At 53.7% G+C, this 16860-nt stretch overlaps 1 pseudogene; it reads right to left on the reverse strand.

The window, feature by feature from the left end:
* Nucleotides 1-11753: 11753 nt before the first annotated feature.
* Nucleotides 11754-12577, reverse strand: LOC141970341 (feather keratin Cos1-2-like; annotated as a pseudogene).
* Nucleotides 12578-16860: the final 4283 nt, after the last annotated feature.

Genomic DNA, 16860 nt, shown 5'->3' on the forward strand with positions numbered 1-16860 from the left:
GCCGCGGTGCTCCTGGGTGCGCGGGGCTGGCGACGGCGGGGGCTGGGACAGGGGCTGGGTCGGGTGAGGGAGCGGGGCTCGCCTCTGGCCCTCCGGCTCCTCCTGAACCTTATTCCCTTTTCTGCCCACTCTTCTGCCCCCAACGAGGTCATTTCTGCTCACTTTGCCTCTCTCCTGTGTTACTCCACTTCTGAATCGATCCATCCATCCATCCATGCATGCATCTCTCCTTCTCTCCCAGCCAATCTCTGTTCCTCAGCCCCTTCTCCTCCTCCTCACTCGGACTGTCCTTCCAAACCTCCCTCATACATTCCTGTCCCCAAACCACCACTCTCCGAGAAACGGTCTCTCCATCCTGTGTTCTCAGATCACACCCCCACCATCTGTGAAGTGTCCCCTTCTCCCCTCTCCCGCTGCACGACACGTTCAGCTGAAGCGAAGTGATTCTTCTTTTCTCCTCGGCAGTGGCTGCGGGCAGAGCCCAGGTGCAGCAGGAGCCGTCGGCAGAGACCAGCGAGGGCACCGGCGTCGCCATCAACTGCTCCCACCCCAACCCAAAGATCGCCGACTACATCCTCTGGTACCGTCAGCTCCCGGGCCGAGCCCCCGCATTCCTGGCGCTCGCTCTGAAAGGCTCCAAGGAGCTGCAGGCCCCGCCGGGGCGGCTGTCGGTGGCGGCAGACCGCCGGTCCAGCGCCCTGTGGCTCGCCCGGCCCCGGCGCGGGGACGCGGCGGTGTATTACTGCGCGCTGGGAGACACGGGGAGAGGAGCCGGGGCTGCGGCCGGGCACGAACCGCCGCGGGCGGGGCCGGGCGGGGCCGGCGGGGGCGGGGGGACAGCCCCGGGCGGGCCCGCCAGGGGGCGCTGCCGCTCCGCCCGCCGGGGCCGCCTCGCCCCGCCCGGCCCCGCCCGGCCCCGGGCCCCGGGCCGCTTCCCCCGCCCGCCCGGCCCCGCCACCGCCACCGGCACCACCGGCCCCCCCCGGAGCCAAGGCCTGGCCTCAGCACCTCTTCTCATTGACGGCCGCGGCGGGTCTGTGCTCCTGAGGGCACCGAAGAGCCGCGCTCGGGCAGCGCTGCCCGGGGAGAGGGAGCCGGGCTGGCCGAGGCAGGCAGGGCAGGGCGGCCTTTCCCCCAGGCTCTCTTGCTGCCTCCCCACGGGCTCAGGCTGTGCTGCCCGACGGGGCGTCCTCGGGCCGGGCTCTAAGGGACACCTGGCCCTGCTTGTCTTTGTCTTCTCCTTTTTTCTCCTCATCTCAGTGGGAAGAGCCTCATCCTTGTCCCTGTGGGGAGTGAGCAGCCCCTGAGGATGCCGATGTGTTTCCTCCTTGGCCGGCTTTCCTACTTGGAGATCTGCTGTGCCCGCACCACTGTCCCCTAGATGCTGGAGACATTCCTTGTCAGCAGAACGACCATTTGTGTTTCCTGCTTTCATTTTCCCACTTCTTCCTGGGTCCGTTCCTGATCCCCTCGGCCACGTCCTTTGAACATTATGTCACCGTATGCAAAGTGCTCAGTGAAAAACTCACAGGGGAATGGGAGTTGTCCTAAGTTCATCACACTTTCCCTGCTGCTTTTTCCTCCTCACACTCTTCCCCTGCTCCAGCGTGGGCTCCTCTCCACGGGGCCACAGGTCCTGCCAGGAGCCTGCTCCGGTGCGGGCTCTCCCGTGGGCACAGCTTCCTTCAGGGCACATCCACCTGCTGTGGCTGGGGCCCTCCACGGGCTGCAGGGTGGATATCTGCTCCACCATGGACCTCCATGGGCTGCACGGGGACAACCTGTGTCACCATGGTCTTCACCACGGGCTGCAGGGGAATCTCGGCTGTGACACCCGGAGCACCTCCTCCCCCTCCTTCCTCACTGACCTTGGTGTCTGCACGGTTGTTTCTCTCACGTTTTCTCACTCCTCTCTTCCAGCATCTCTTGTACAACAGTATTTTCCCTTCTTTCCTTCAATATCAGAGAGGTGCTACCAGCATCACTGGTTGGCTCAGCTTTGGTCAGTGGCCGGTCAGTCCTAGAAACAGCTGGGAATGGCTCTGCCTGACAGGGGAGGCAGCTTCTGGCATCTGCTCACAGAAGCCACCCCTGCAGCTCCCCTGCTACCAAAACTTTGCTCTAGAAACCCGATGTATTCACCCCCTCTGCTCTGCAAGTCACATATTTTAGAATTATCACTACTACATACATTCATCACACAATCTACAATGTTCACAAACTTCACTTACATCAAGAAAAAGAATTCCTCACACCAAAATCAAAATAACACCATCACAGCGCCAACAAAGGCAGACAATGTACAGACACTTCATCTCTCATCCCTTTGCCACAGTTACAACAGCAGAAATTACCCACAACGATTCCCTTCGCCGCTCTGCAGCAACATTTAGTCCGTGTTCCAGGGTTCACAAGGGCTCCATTTTAGGATCTGGATGCAGGAATCAAATGTACTTTAAGTAAGTTTGCTGATGATAATGTACGAGGAGGAGCTGTGGACTGCCTGGAGAGTAGAGAGGCCTTGCAGAGAGAGCTGGATAGACTGGAGAGCTGGGCAGTCTCCATCTCAAGAAATGTAAAAAGCGCAAGTGCCGGATTCTCCACCTGCGATAGGGTAGTCTTGGTTATAGGTACAAACTGGGGGACGAGAGGCTGGAGAGCAGCCCCACGGAGAGAGATGTGGGGCTTTGGGTTGATGGCAAGTTGACTGTGAGTCAACAGTGTGACCTGGCAGCCTAAAGGGCCAACGGTGTCCTGGGGTGCATCACGCAGAGCACAGCGAGCCGGTCGAGGGAGGTGATTGTCCCACTCTGCACTGGTGCGGCCCCACCTCACGTCCCGTGTGCAGGTTTGGGAGCCTCGGCATAAGAAGGACATCAAACTCTTAGAGTGTCCAGAAGAGGGTGACCAAGATGGTGAAAGGTCTTGCGGGCAAGAATTATGAGGAGTGGCTGAGGTCACTTGGATGGTTCAGCTTGGAGAAGAGAAGGCTGAGGGGTGACCTCATCACAGTCCGCACCTTCCTCAAGGCGGGCAGCAGCAGGGGAGGTGCTGATCTCTTTCTGGTGACCAGTGATAGGCGATGGAATGGAGAGGAAAAGGTCAAGGAAATGGAATGAAGCTGCATCAGGGAAGTTCAGCCTGAACGTTAGGAAAAGGTTCTTCACTGAGAGGGTGGCTGGTCACTGGAACAGGCTCCCCACGCAAGCGGTCACGGCACCAAACGTGTCAGAGTGCAAGGAGCCTCTGGACAATGCTCTCGGTGATATGGTTTAGCTTTAGGCAGTCCTGCAAAGAGCAGGGAGTTGCACTCGATGATCCTTATGGGCCCCTACCGACTCCAGATATTCTATCATTGCGTGATGCCATCACATGTCAGCACACATGAAACACATGTGCATGCACAGCCAGTTGCACAGGAGCCCCTGCACAAGCACACACACACACATACACACACAGTCCCGAGACTTGTCATCACATCGGTGTTCATATATGCTCAAACGCACTTGCACACTCACACTCGCATGTAGATAGACGTGCAAGCTCGTGTACAGAGATAGATATGTGCTCGTCTGCACACACAGATGCCCACACACATACACACACCTGCACACTGACACCACACACACTTACTTGCTCACCTGCAAAAGCTCCCGCGTACACAAACGCACGCACAGACACACACAGACAGGCACTTGTTCACACACACACTGGCAGACACTCACCCTCGCATGTGCTAGAGACCATCCCTATTGCTGCAGCTGCAGGGCTTCCCCACTTTACAAGGCAAAGCCATCTCAGAGTCAGACAAGACCCAGCCCGTCCCTGGTGATCGCTGTAGGGCAGCTGTGGAGGTGTGGGACCAGTTCCAGCTCAGCACGGGGAGAGGTGCTGCCCTGACATGCTCCCACGGCAGCAAAGGGCTGTGTCTGGGGTGAGCCAGATGCCCTGCGCCTGCAGATGCTGAGGCTGGCACACCAGAGAGGAAGCTGGCCTGATGAAGTTGCCTTAAGATAAAAACCTGCTCTGCAGTGGGTGGCTGATGTGTTCGAGGGAGAGATGGGCCAGAGGGAAAGAGGAGGAGGCAAAGCAAGTGAGGCACCTGTAGACAAGTGTCTCTGCGAGGTACTGGAAGAGATATGAGAAGTCCCCTTTCCACCTGGACGGGCTAAGGATGATAAGATTTGGATCCCACCTGGAGGTGGAATTCAGGTCTGTCCTCATGCTGGGATGTTCCCAAATTGCTTTGAGAGAGGGTTCAGGGCCTTGTAGGAAACAGGATATCTGGGAGAGCAAACAATAAATATGATGGAACATGGGGGTGCAAAGTAATTCATTCCAGAATAACATTTCACATGACCTGAGTCTTTTCCATGCCTTGTCTCTGAAACTGATGGCTCCTTTGGCCAGCCTTTCCCTTTTCCTTCACGTTTGCCCCATCACGGGTGTCCTGGAAAGTGAATGCCATGGCTTAGTGCTGCTGCAGGTGCTGCAGGGACACACTTCAAAGACTGAGCTCACCTTGGGGTTTCCCCCCAGAGCCATGACTCAAGTGACCCGGTTTTCTCTGCGGACAGGGGCCTTTCAGCATCTTGAGGAATTCACTCCCCCGAGGAACTTCCCCAGAGGTCACTTAAAGACCCGTGGAAAGTGAAAGCCTCCATATCACTGGGGCTGTCTGATCAAGGCCATTTCCTTTCAAAGGGAAGAACAAGTCAAAGGGAAAGTGATAATCAAGGCACACAATGACAGCAGTCCCTCAGGAAGTGATGAGGGAGACAAGGAGGGGAACCAGAGCTCTTCAGCCTCTAATTGATGGGCCATCAGGGAACTGCAGGGGAAGCTTTGAAGTGCTTGAGGCTGGGCTTTGTAAGTGACAAGAAGTGAGGAGAGGAACCTGAGGGTTTGGGGTGTTTCAGGGGGGTCCTGCAGGACTAGACAAGAGTTCTGAAGGAATGCTTAGGGGAAGGGTCAAAGGTGGTGGGCAAGAGGGGACTGGGGAGGAGTAAGGGGAGGCTGTTATTGATTTGATGCTAATTTGGTCTGATGTTAATGAGTTTTGGTGAATTTGATTTAAATAATGATTGTTCTAGAGTGATCGTGCAAGCAGTCATGCTGCTACAAAGCCCTTTGTAAAGTCCCAGGCTAAGGCCACGCAGGCGGGTAATAATCATTAACCAGGTTTCTATTACAGAATAAGATTCATGACCGGGTACTGTTGTTAGGCTGATCAATAAGGACAATTTATTGCCCTGTAGTGCAGGTGTTCTGAAAGGATACATCAAGTTTTCCAGAAGATACGTTGTGAAAGGGCCTCGAAAGATGTCAAAGTTGTAATGTGAGCCAAATGCCTGGAGACAAGGACACTGGAGGGTGTTTCTTTCGAGTCAGTAGTCCATGGTGGTTGTAAAAGCAGTCCCCCGACTCATTTCAGGAGTGGAAAAAGGTGGGAATAAGAAAATGAGTTACGGGAATATTTATGTGTATGTATGAGAACTTGTTCGTTGTGAATTACTGCATCCTATATAATCAGCATGTTACAGGCGCGAGGTGTTTGTTGGGGGTGAGACGACTCCCCTGTGCACCCGGCCATTAATAAAGGAGTGTCTGCTTACCTACATGTGCTGGTTTAAGCCCTGCCGGGACCGGAGAGCACGTTGCCGTTGCCCCTCGCCCCCCCTCAGCCGGTCGGGCTGGAAGTGAGGCACAAACCCCGGGTTAAAATAAGAAGAGATTTAATCCAACAGTGTGATAAACAATCTGAACAACTGCAGTAGCAATGATAACAACAATAAACAGCAATAACAGTGAACAAGACCGAAGATATACAGAGAAATACCGCAATGGTCCAGGAACAAACCCGACGTGTGCTCCCGCCACCAAAAGCCACGAAGGAAAAAGTTCCCGCCTGGACCCGAGGTCAGCATGGTATGAATAACCCGCTGGAGATCCCTTCCCCCTCTCTCTCTGCTGGGGAAACTTAACCCTATCCTAGCTGAACCAGGACAATATATCACATGGTGTCGATACGTTCTTTTATCCTGTTTGGTGACGAGGCAACAGAGGGGAGGAAGGATAAAAGGAGCTCCCTGCCCCTAAGCAGGGGCTGGTCAGTGCACTTGCCGGGATGAGCCCTGTGCCTGATCACCACAGTCCCCCCCGATTCCTTATTAAATCCTTCCTTAAGCCCCCTTCTGTGTAGCTTCACTCCCTTTCCCATGTGTGAGTGCTGCAAGGTCTGAGTGCCAGTAACTGGAGAGACTGGTGTGCAAGAGAGAGCTGGGTGCCACTAACTGGGCGAACAGGCAGTGGCTACAGGGCTTGTAGACCTTGGTGCCAGCCACTGGAGAAGGGTCACGGGGCCTTTTGCTCTTTGTGCCAGCACCTGGCGGGACTGATGTATAAGCAGTGACTCCAGAGGGTGTAAGTGTGTGTGTTTTCACTGGGAACCGTATGTCTCAGTCATACTGGAGACAGAGCAACAAGGGGCCTCTTCCATGATGAAGAGCCTGGAGCAAGTCTCGTATGGAGATCCCAGCTGAGAGAGCTGGGACTGGTCAGCACAGAGAAGTCTCCGGGGAGCTCTCATCACTGTGTGCAAATATCGGGAGGGAGGGTGTGAAGAAGGCAGAGCCAGGCTCTTCTGCGTGGTGCCCTGTGACAGGACAAGAGGCGCTGGGCACCAAGTGAAACACAGGAGGCTCTCTCTGAACACCAGGGAACCCTTTTTCACTGTGATGGTGAGGGAGCACTGGCACAGGATGCCCAGAGAGGTGGAGCAGTCTCCATCCTTGGAGGTCTTCCAAATCCCTCTGGACATGGTCCTTTGCAACCAGCTCTAGGTGCCTCTTCCTGAGGTGGGCTTGTACCTGGTGACCTCCAGAGGTCCCTTCCAAATGTACCAATTCGTTGGTTAAGTAACACGAGACGTGAGGGGATGCTGAGAGAACTGGCCTTCTTCAGCCTTCCAAAGAGAAGCTTAAGAGAGAGCTTTCTGATGCTTCTAACACTTGCCTGGAGGATGCAGGGCCAGGTGGAGTCAAACTCTTCTTGAGCACACTGATAATGAAAAGGGCAGGAAAACCAGTCTGGAACAGGGGAAAAGCCTGCTAGAAATTTGGAAACGCAGGTGCCTAACTTCTTCATGAACGATTGTCTTGTGGTTACTATGGGCCACTGTTTGCAGGAAAAGGGATTCTGTCGTTCATGGGGTTTTGTTTTTTCAAACAGAGGGTGAAATGTTCCCACTAAATGGAGAGTTTGAGAGGGACAGTCACGGTCTTCCATGTTGGGAGTGTCATTCTTCAGGTGTCTGAGACCTACATCCTAGAATGGTGCTGGGAGAAGCCTCAGGGCAGACACTGATGGACCCAGGTGCAGCCAAGCCAGACAATGTGTAAGGGAAGGGGAGAGGAAAGAAACGGGAATGAAGGAAGGAGAGATTCATGGGGATGTGACCCTGAGCTCAGTGAGAATGGCTGCAGGCTGAGGACTCTGGCTCAATTTCTGCTCTCATTTGAAATACCAAAGTCCTAATGCTGCTGTAGATGTCTGCTGTGACTCTTAGGAAGGCAGATCCATCTCTGTAGCCCCTTGCAGGGTGAGCTCTAACCTGCTCTTCCACCTGGGAAAGGCTTTGCCAGCCACAGAACACTCCACAGTTCTAGAAACCTCTTGTCGTGCCATAATGATGTGCAAAACTTCCACGAGAATATTCCTATTATTACCATTGTAGTTACCTGGATTATTACCGACCACACTGTGGAGGTGTTTTAGGCTTTTTATGAGACAACCAAAATGAACAGACTTTTTTACCTCTGCTGTGACTGGTGCATGGGATCACTCTGGAGCTGATCTGGGAAGGGGGTGGCAGTAGGGGTATCCACCTACCCATCCCCCAGCCCATCCCGTGCCCTTCCAGCTCTGGGGTGCAGGGCTGCCCCATCCCCACCCCTCACAGTGCAGCACCTCAGTGGGTGCCCGATGTGCTCCCTGGGTATGTGTCTGGGTGACGCACTGATCCCGCGTGCTGTTCCCTGCGGACCCCTTACCCATTCCCCTACGGATTAGTTCCCCTGGTCACCTCTGGGTTTGTGGCATCCAGCAGCCTCGCTGGAGCCAGGTTCCTCTCTCTCCCCATAGGTGCCCCCACCAGAACAAGACACAGGCAGAACCCCTGGGTGCTGCACAGCAGGGTTCATCTCCTATTTATGCGGATTTAGGGAAAAATACTGCTCCCCGGAAGCTGATGAAGGACAGGGGAGAAGTGACAGAACTGGAGGAGGCTTCTGTTCTCAGCAGAAATAGCAACATCCCCAGAGAGCTGCGGACACCAGGGAAAGGTGTGAAACCTCACTGTGGAAGAAACGCCTGACCTCCCAGATGGCCCGGCAGGGGCTGTGCAGAAGAGCAGGTGATTCTAGCTGGGGGGGTGAGGACTCCAGTGTCCGGAAACAGCCCCTTTCCAAAGCTGGAGCCCCCAGAGCCCCCAGGGCCCCTCACTGTGGAGATGCTGAGAAGGCCCTTGGCTGAGGGAGCCACAGGTGTTGCTGCTGGAGGAGGGAGAAACCCAGAAGGAGCATTTCAGGCACAGGGAGAACAGGTCGTTTCCCTCCCCACTTCTTCCTTTGCTCCCCCAACAGAGCCGTTTCCGGCAGCTCTGTTATCTCGGGGCTGGGAGGTGCTTTTCTGACTCTCTCACTCAGCAAATGGGCAGGTTGGTCTCGACATGCACCTCGGATATCTCATCCTCACGGCCTTCCTGGGGCAACTGCTGGGTAAGTCCGGGCTTTCTGTCAACAAATACTTCTAGTTCCCCCACGGAAACCATCACAAACCTCATCAGGATGATGTGGGGAGCTACTTTTGCACAACAGGAAAACATTAGGAAATGCTGGCTCCAGATGCTCTTACTGTTTGAAACAAGAAGAGAATAGAGAGAAGAGATAGATGAGACCCCTTATTCTGGATCTGTCTCCCCTTCAATCCATCTCTCTCTCTCTCTGTCTCTTATGACACACCTGCTGTCATTCTCAGCTCTCTCTGAACTCCAAGATTTCACCCTTCCACCACTAATTAGCAGAAAGTGTCAATGCTGCTACCAGGGCTTTAAAGCCCTCAAGCCACTGACATCAGTGGGGTGTCCCATTCTGCCTCTTGGCTGGCACACACCTGCCATGGCCTCCAGATTCCTGCTGGTTGGCAACACAACCAGGGTTCTCTCTTTCCAACACTGGGCTCAGCACTGCATGTACTCAGGGAGCTAGGAGCCCTCCACATTGACAGGGATGGGGAAGCAGGAGGAATCTTTTACAATATCTTCTTGGACCCCTCAAACTGCTGGAGGTGTGCTGGTCAGAGAACATAAAGATGAGGCACGACAGGCTGTTCTGTGTTTCTCTCAGAAGTCAGAGACCAGGGAGAAGGAGGATGGGCACAGCACAGCTCTCCTGGGGGTCTACAGTGGTATGACAGCTCCAAGCTCCTGCCCAAAACTAGTCTCCACATTGCTGTGCCCAGGCCTTATGATGTTCTTGCAGAGCAAGGGAGAGGGAAACTTCTCCTCCAGGATTTTGCATCCACTCCTTGTTTTCTTGCCAGAACCCTTCCCTGTAGAGCTGCTGACCTTTCCTTTCTTCCAGGCACCATGGGGCAGATCACAGTCACCCAGCAAGAAGGACAAGTCACAGTAAAGCACAGAGACACCTTCCAGACCGACTGCACATACCACAGCTCTAACTTCAGAGGCTTGCTCTGGTACCAGCAGAGGAAAGGCCAAGCTCCCCAGCTGCTCTCGTATCAGGCAGCAGCTGGCCCCAGGCAGAGCGGCCGTCTCACCACGTTGCTGAACACCACAGGGAAATACAGCGTCCTGCAGCTGGAGGAAGTCGAGGTCTCTGACAGCGCCTTGTACCTCTGTGCTCTGCAAGACACCCTGGTGCAGGGAGGTTCCTTGGCTGGGCAAGAACCCAGGGGAGGGAGGGGCTGTGTGTGTGCAAGGCTGAGCTTGGGGGAAGGGGCCCTCAGCTCTCCCCTGGCACCTCTGCTTCCCCTGGGCACCCAGGGATCTGCAGGTCAAAATCTTCTTCCAGGAGGAGACAGTGTCAGTGGATTGAGAGGAAGGAGAAGGTAGTGGCAGAGTCTCAGGTCCTCTTGTTCTCACCATGGATTATATGGTTCTTCTCCCCATTAACTCTGCTGAGGGGTCAGGCAATGCAGGAGGTTGTGGCTGTTTGGTCAATGGTTCCTTGCTGCTGCTCTTTGCTTTCTGTTATTCCCCGCTGCACATTGCTGCTTCAGGTTTTCCTGCAGGCCTGTGTCTTAAGAAAACCTGCCGCAGGATGTGTCCATCAGAGGTCAAAGATAGATGTAAAACATAAAAAACATATCACGGTGCAACGCTCCTTCTTGGAATTGCATGACTATTACAATAGTGGATAATAGTCTGATCCACCTTGTGGACTCTCCTGTTGCTGCGTCACCATGTGCTGGGATCCAGAGGACCTGCTCTGCCCAGTGCACTCTTGCCCGACCTCATGGGCCTGCCAGGAGAAGACCCGGCCTTGGGGAGAGCTGCCTCATGCCTGCGGGAAGGCCAGGCAGCACCGATGGACCATGGGGGCTTGGGCACTGGCTGCTGTCCTTGGGGTGCCCTGTCTGGTGGGAGCCGGGGGTGTGTGAGTGACAGGAGGGCTCTGGTGTGAGGGCTGGACAGGCTGATTTCAACATCAGCCTTAGGGTCATTATAGCCCCTTGAAGTGTGTAACTGCTGGTCTGTGCAGTGATCCCTTTGGCGGATGGAGGGTGTAGAGGTGACCTGTCATTGCTATCTTTGCCCTTGTATGGAGGTCATGCCCCGTCATTATCTTGACACATGTGTAAATGAGGAAGAGAATTTCTGGGGCTGTTTTAAAGTTTTTTCTCACAAGATACCCACTCCTACATCTTTTGCAGATACCTTTTGAGTGAGATTGTTTTCCCAGCACTAAGGCAAAAAAAAGTCCATTCTCAGAGCCTCCAGCAGAATTCATCTCCTCTCTAGGGGATAGCAGTAGTGGTGTTCTATTTCTGCAGGACATGCTCTGAGGCCACGGATATGTGTCTGAGCAGAGATGCCAGAAGGCAGAGCATGATTGCAACTGGCTGTGGAGGAGCCAGGGAAGTCTTCCTCATCTCCAAGAGACAGTTCCTGAGAGAGCCCAACTGCCATGTGTCCCATCCTCCCCTTCCTCTCCGAATGATGAAACATCTGCCTGCTCAGTGACCTGACTCCCATAAGTCCAGACAATGCCTTTCTTCCTCAACAACTCGATACAATGTCCACCAATAAAAGCATTATATGGAGGCAGAGGCTGGGATGCAGAAAGCTTTAATGACTCTGAAAGACGGAAATGAGTTCACTTGGAGAAGAGGCGGCCAGAACAGGGAGAGCACCAGCAGCTGCCAAATGTCTGTGCCCATTGGCCATGGTCAAGATCCCAGAAGGGATCCATCAGCGTGGAGCGAGAGGAGCCTCCAGATTCCCCAGATCGACTTTGGGGGTCTTACAGGCCAGAAGAACAGTAGAGAAGATAGAGATGAGAGGGAAGAGAAGGCAGAGGAGTTCGACTTTGGCCATGTTACCAGAGAGGCACAGCTGCCCTCCCTTGGAAGGATGCTCAGCCTCCCTGAAATCACTGGCCAGGAGCTCTGTCCTCAGTCCAGCACGAGCTTCTGGGTTCCTGGGGTCCTTGTGCGGGCTGTCACCAGTGGCTTTAGCAGGGGGGGCACCTTCTGCCACAGTAGCGGCTGGTAATGCAGGAGAGGTCAAAGCCCCCAGAGTTGATGGGCACTCCGTCACAGCTGAGGATGCTGCCAACGGCAGCGGAGGTGGAGGAGCCCACAACGGTGTTCTGTGGGAAGGAGCTGAGGATGGGGCCGGGCAGGGTCACCACCACGGGGGAGGGCTGGATGATGATGGTGGAGCTCTGGCACTGCCTGACACAGGGCTCGTTGCAGCTGTTGGCCAGCGGGGTCGGGCCGCAGGGCCGGCAGCAGGGCTCGCAGGGCTGGCACTGGTCACAGCAAGACATGTCTTGTGATGTCAGTTGCACCTAGGAGAGTGGTCAGGAAGGAAGAAAATTACAGAGGTGCCTGATGAGCAGCTTGTCATTGCAGTATGAGGCTGTGCAGAGATGTATGAGGGATTCGTGACCTCATCACGCCAGAGCCCAAAAAGAGCCACCAGCTCCTATGTGGCTACTGTCTACCCATGAGTACAGAAGGGGGTACTCCTCAGTACAGTCCCAGCCTCCCTCTAGGCTGAACCTCTCCCCACTCCCCTCTCCCATGACAAGCAGCCCAAGATCTGGTATGGAACAAAGCCGGTCTCAGCTGGCAGGTTCACTGAAGTGAGACCTCCTTTGTGAGAAAGCAGAGAGGGAGAAGGGACCTCAGACTCACCTGGTTCTCAAGGAGAAGGAGGCAAGAGAAGTGGATGAGAGAGCGAGGAGCTCTGCTGGCTTTTATGCTGGACCTTTACTGCCCCAGGCTGACAGAGGCATCCCTTGTAGAGGTGGTTATTATCTGACAAGCTCATCCTGAATGCAAAACATCCCACCTAATGCTATGGGCTGTGTTTTGGCTTCTGGAATCACTGTCTTTTCTTTTCTTGCTTTATGCCAGTTAAATACCCCAGTGAAAGCATCTCTTGCGTGACAGGATGAGAAGCCCAAGCATTTCCGGAGCAAGACACGTCAGCAGGAGCAGAGGACTCACCTCACATCCTGAAGGAATCCATTAAAGGACACTGAAGGCAGACTAAACAGCTGGCTTAGACAACACACACAGACATAAAATATGTGCACATGCACACACACACACAAATCTAAACCTCTGGTCATTCAGAGTTGGCTCAGAAGACTCAAGACAGCCAGAGAGAGCATTACACACTGTGCACACAGATGTTGGACTGCAGAGAGTCATCTTTTCCAAGCTCTCTTTCCAAGAGCTCGATGTGGCTCAGAGAAGACTGATCTGTGCTTAGTGAGAGCAGGAGATGCAGGTGATGAGAGCAATGAGCCCGGCTTGAGCCCATTCACCCCACAAAACCCCTTCCCTGCTCCCTGTCTGTCCCTGAGTACCGTGGACATGGACGTGGGCTTTAGGCATGGGATGGAGGTGCTTGTAGGCGCTGGCAGGACAGACTGTGGGTTCACACCTGATCACATGATGAAGCAAGCCATGGAGATGTGATCGGGTAGGTCGGCCCAGCTGTGAGCGTATGTTAGCTGGGGAGTTCAGAGGCTGCCATGTTTCAAGGGCAGGATCAGTGTCTCCAGAAAGAGGAGTCGTTCCGCTTGCCGTGCACATCTGCTTTGGGGTGGGATAATTCCCGTGTGTGAGCTGATGTCTCTTCAGTGACTGTGGCAAGAGTCTGCAGGCTCTGCTAGAGCCAGTCCAGAGGAGGCCACAATAATGATGAGGAAACCTGAATGAGGTGGGTTTGTTGAGCCTGGAAAGGAGACAGCTCTGGAGAGACCTTTCAATTCTTAAAGGGGGACTTATGAAAGAGACAGGGAAAGATGTTATGAAGGGTCTGTATTGACAAAGGGGCAATGGCTTTAAACTGAGAGAAGGTAGATTTAGATTGGTCATGAGGAAGAACATTTTTTGACTATGGTTTTCAGACACTGGAACAAGTTGAATCTAGAAGTGGAGGACATCCCATCATTGGAAATGTTCAAGGTCAGGTTAGATGGGGCTCTGAGCAACCTGACTTAGGGAGAGATGTCCCCACCCATGGCAGGAGGCTTGGACTAGATGATCTTTCAAGCTCCCTTCCAAAACAAACTCTTCTATGATTCTGTGAGTCTATGAATTCTGCTGGTAAGTGAGTCTGGGCAGAAAGAGCCTCTACACAAGGATGTGCTGGAATCTGAGTTGGTCCCACAGGGCTGGAAGGACATATCCCCTGAGGGGACCTTGTTCCATTTGACTCACTGTCACGTCCTGCTCAGAAGAGGGAGATACGTGACTCAGATTCGCAAATCCCCAGTGGAGCGGACAACAAGTTTCAAAGTCCAAACATTTGTTAACTACCCACAATGTACCAATTGAACACACAATAGTTGGCTAAGTATATGGCAAGTTGTGGCGAGCAATGCAATATGCCTTGCATTTCTTAAAGAAAAAGCAAATGAGGGAGATAGAAGGAATGGGGGAATACAGATCACTGGTCTGGGTTTCTGCATTGTTCCCACCAGCAAGGGTTCCAGGAGGCAGCCATCTTTTTCGCTTGCATCCATCTTCTTTGCTTCACTGCACTCTCCAGGCCCTCATCTTTCTTTCCCCACCCACCCCTCCCTTGATTTACACCCACTTTCCTTGTGTCCATCCTCTAGTTCAACTCACATACCTACATATCCCATGTACGGGGAGGAGTAAGTTGTTTCATGGGATGGTGTAATTAGCAGGATCATGTTAGCCTTCGTTAGCATATTGGGGAGTGTTAACTTTAATCTGCATTTCATGGATAATGAAGCAAAGGGCATTCACCAGACAGATGGCCCTTGAAATCTGGCCAGGTGACCCAGAGCAGAGCCGTCCTGTCCCCACAGGGCTCCCCTCTCCAGCTGCACCTTGTGGTTTTTGGGCAACCTTATCAGCTTCTAACTCCACACCATCCAGTCTGTGACTCATAGTTTTGTGTTTGAGTGTTTGAGGCATTTCTTTGATCAGCCTCAAATTTTGCTTTCTCAGGCTGTTTTTCTTAATTTCTCATGGGCCTGGTTTCTCACCTCTCACAATCACAAGCCCTTAATTACCGATATTGTCTAAGAGTGAGATGCAAAGCATGACACAGAAGTCAGAAAAGACTCCCTCTCCCTCATGTGGAAGCCCTCGTTTAGGCCGTGGGCATGGGAGCAGGAGGCTGCAGCAGCACTGCACAGCTTTGTCTTCTATCCCCAGATGACCTTCTTGGAAGAGTGAAGACACTGGTCAGGGTTGGAATGTGCCTGGCAAGGTGAGGCAAGAGTGTCTTTCCAAATCCTTGCTAAATTGGGAAGGAGGAAGAAGAGCTGGGCGCTCTTTAAGAAGGAAGCATTAATGTCTCAGGAGCAGGCGGTCCCCAGGTGCTCTAAGAGAAACCGACACCAGAGAAGACCATCCTGGGTGAACAGGGAGCTTTGGCTGCAACTCAGGGAGAAAAGGAGAGTTTACAGCCTTTGGAAGAAGGGGCTAGCCACACACCGTGATTACAGAGAGGCTGTGAGGCTATGCAGGGAGGAAATCAGAAGGGCTAAAGCCCAACTGGAAATTAATCTGGCTTCAGCAATCAAAGACAAAAAGAAATGTTTCTCTAAGTATGTCAGTAGCAAAAGAAAGTCCAGGGAGAGTCTCCATCCCCTGCTAGATGCAGGAGGAAATTTGATAACAAGTGATGAGGAGAAGGCTGAGGTGCTTAATGACTTCTTTGCCTCAGTCATTAATAGCCAGGTTAGTTGTACTGATGAAATCCAGCCTCCACAGCCAGAAGACAGAGAGTGGGAGAACGACCCCCCTGCAATCCAGGAGACAGTCAGTGACCTGCTGCATCACACAGACACACACAAGTCTATGGGACCAGATGGGATACAGCCGAGGGTGCTGAAGGAGCTGGCTGGGTGCTTGCCAGGCCACTTTCTATCATTTCCCAGCAGTCCTGGCTGACCGGGGAGGTCCCGACTGATGGGAAATTGGCCAGTGTGACGCCCATCTATAAGAAGGGTCAGAAGGATGTTCCAGGAAATTACAGGCCTGTCAGCTTGACATCAGTGCCTGGGAAGCTGCTGGAGCAGCTCATCCTAAACACCATCATGCAACACATGAGGGACAACCAGATGCTCAGGTCCAGTCAGCGGGATTATGAAAGTCAGGTCCTGCCTGACAAACCTGATCTCCTTCTATGACAGATCAACCTGCTTATTGGATAAGGGAAAGGCTGTGGATGTAATTTACTTTGACTTTAGCAAGGCTTTTGACACCATTTCCCACAGCATTCTCCTGGCAAAAATGACTGCTCGAGGTTTGGACAATCGCACGCTTTGCTGCGTAAAAACTGGCTGGACGACCGGGCCCAGAGAGTTGTGGTGAACGGAGTTAAATCCAGCTGGCGGCCGGTCACGAGTGGTGTCCCCCAGGGCTGGGTGTTGGGGCCACTCCTGTTTAACATCTTTATTGATGATCTGGAAAACGGGATGGAGTTCACCCTCAGTCAGTTTGCAGGTGACACTAAGTTGGGTGGGAGTGTTGATCTGCTCGAGGGCAGGGAGGCTGCAGAGAGACCTGGCCAGGCTGGAGCCATGGGCTGAGCCCAACTGGGGGAGTTTCACTGAGGGCAAATGCCGGGGGCTGCCCTTGGGCCACAACAACCCCCAGCAGCGCTACAGGCTTGGGGAGGAGTGGCTGGAGAGCTGCCAGTCAGAGAGGGACCTGGGGGTATTGATTGACGGCCGGCTGAACAGGAGCCAGCAGTGTGCCCAGGGGGCCAAGAAGGCCAATGGCATCCTGGCTTGTGTCAGCACTGGCGTGGCCAGCAGGGACAGGGAAGGGATCTGAGCCCTGTGCTGGGCACTGGTGAGGCCGCCCCTCGATGAGTGGGTTCAGTTTTGGGCCCCTCACTACAAAAAGGACACTGAGTTACTCCAGCGTGTCCAGAGAAGGGCTACAAAGCTGGTGCAGGGTCTGGAACACATGTCCTGTGAGGAGTGGCTGAGGGAACTGGGATTGTTTAGTCTGGAGAAGAGGAGGCTGAGGGGAGACCTCATCACCCTCTACAAATCCCTGAAAGGAAGCTGCAGAGAGCAGTTTTAAGCCTCTTTAGCCTAGTAGAAAGTGACA

Source organism: Athene noctua, chromosome 25 (assembly GCF_965140245.1).
Source record: "Athene noctua chromosome 25, bAthNoc1.hap1.1, whole genome shotgun sequence".
In the NCBI taxonomy this organism is placed as follows: Eukaryota; Metazoa; Chordata; class Aves; order Strigiformes; family Strigidae; genus Athene; species Athene noctua.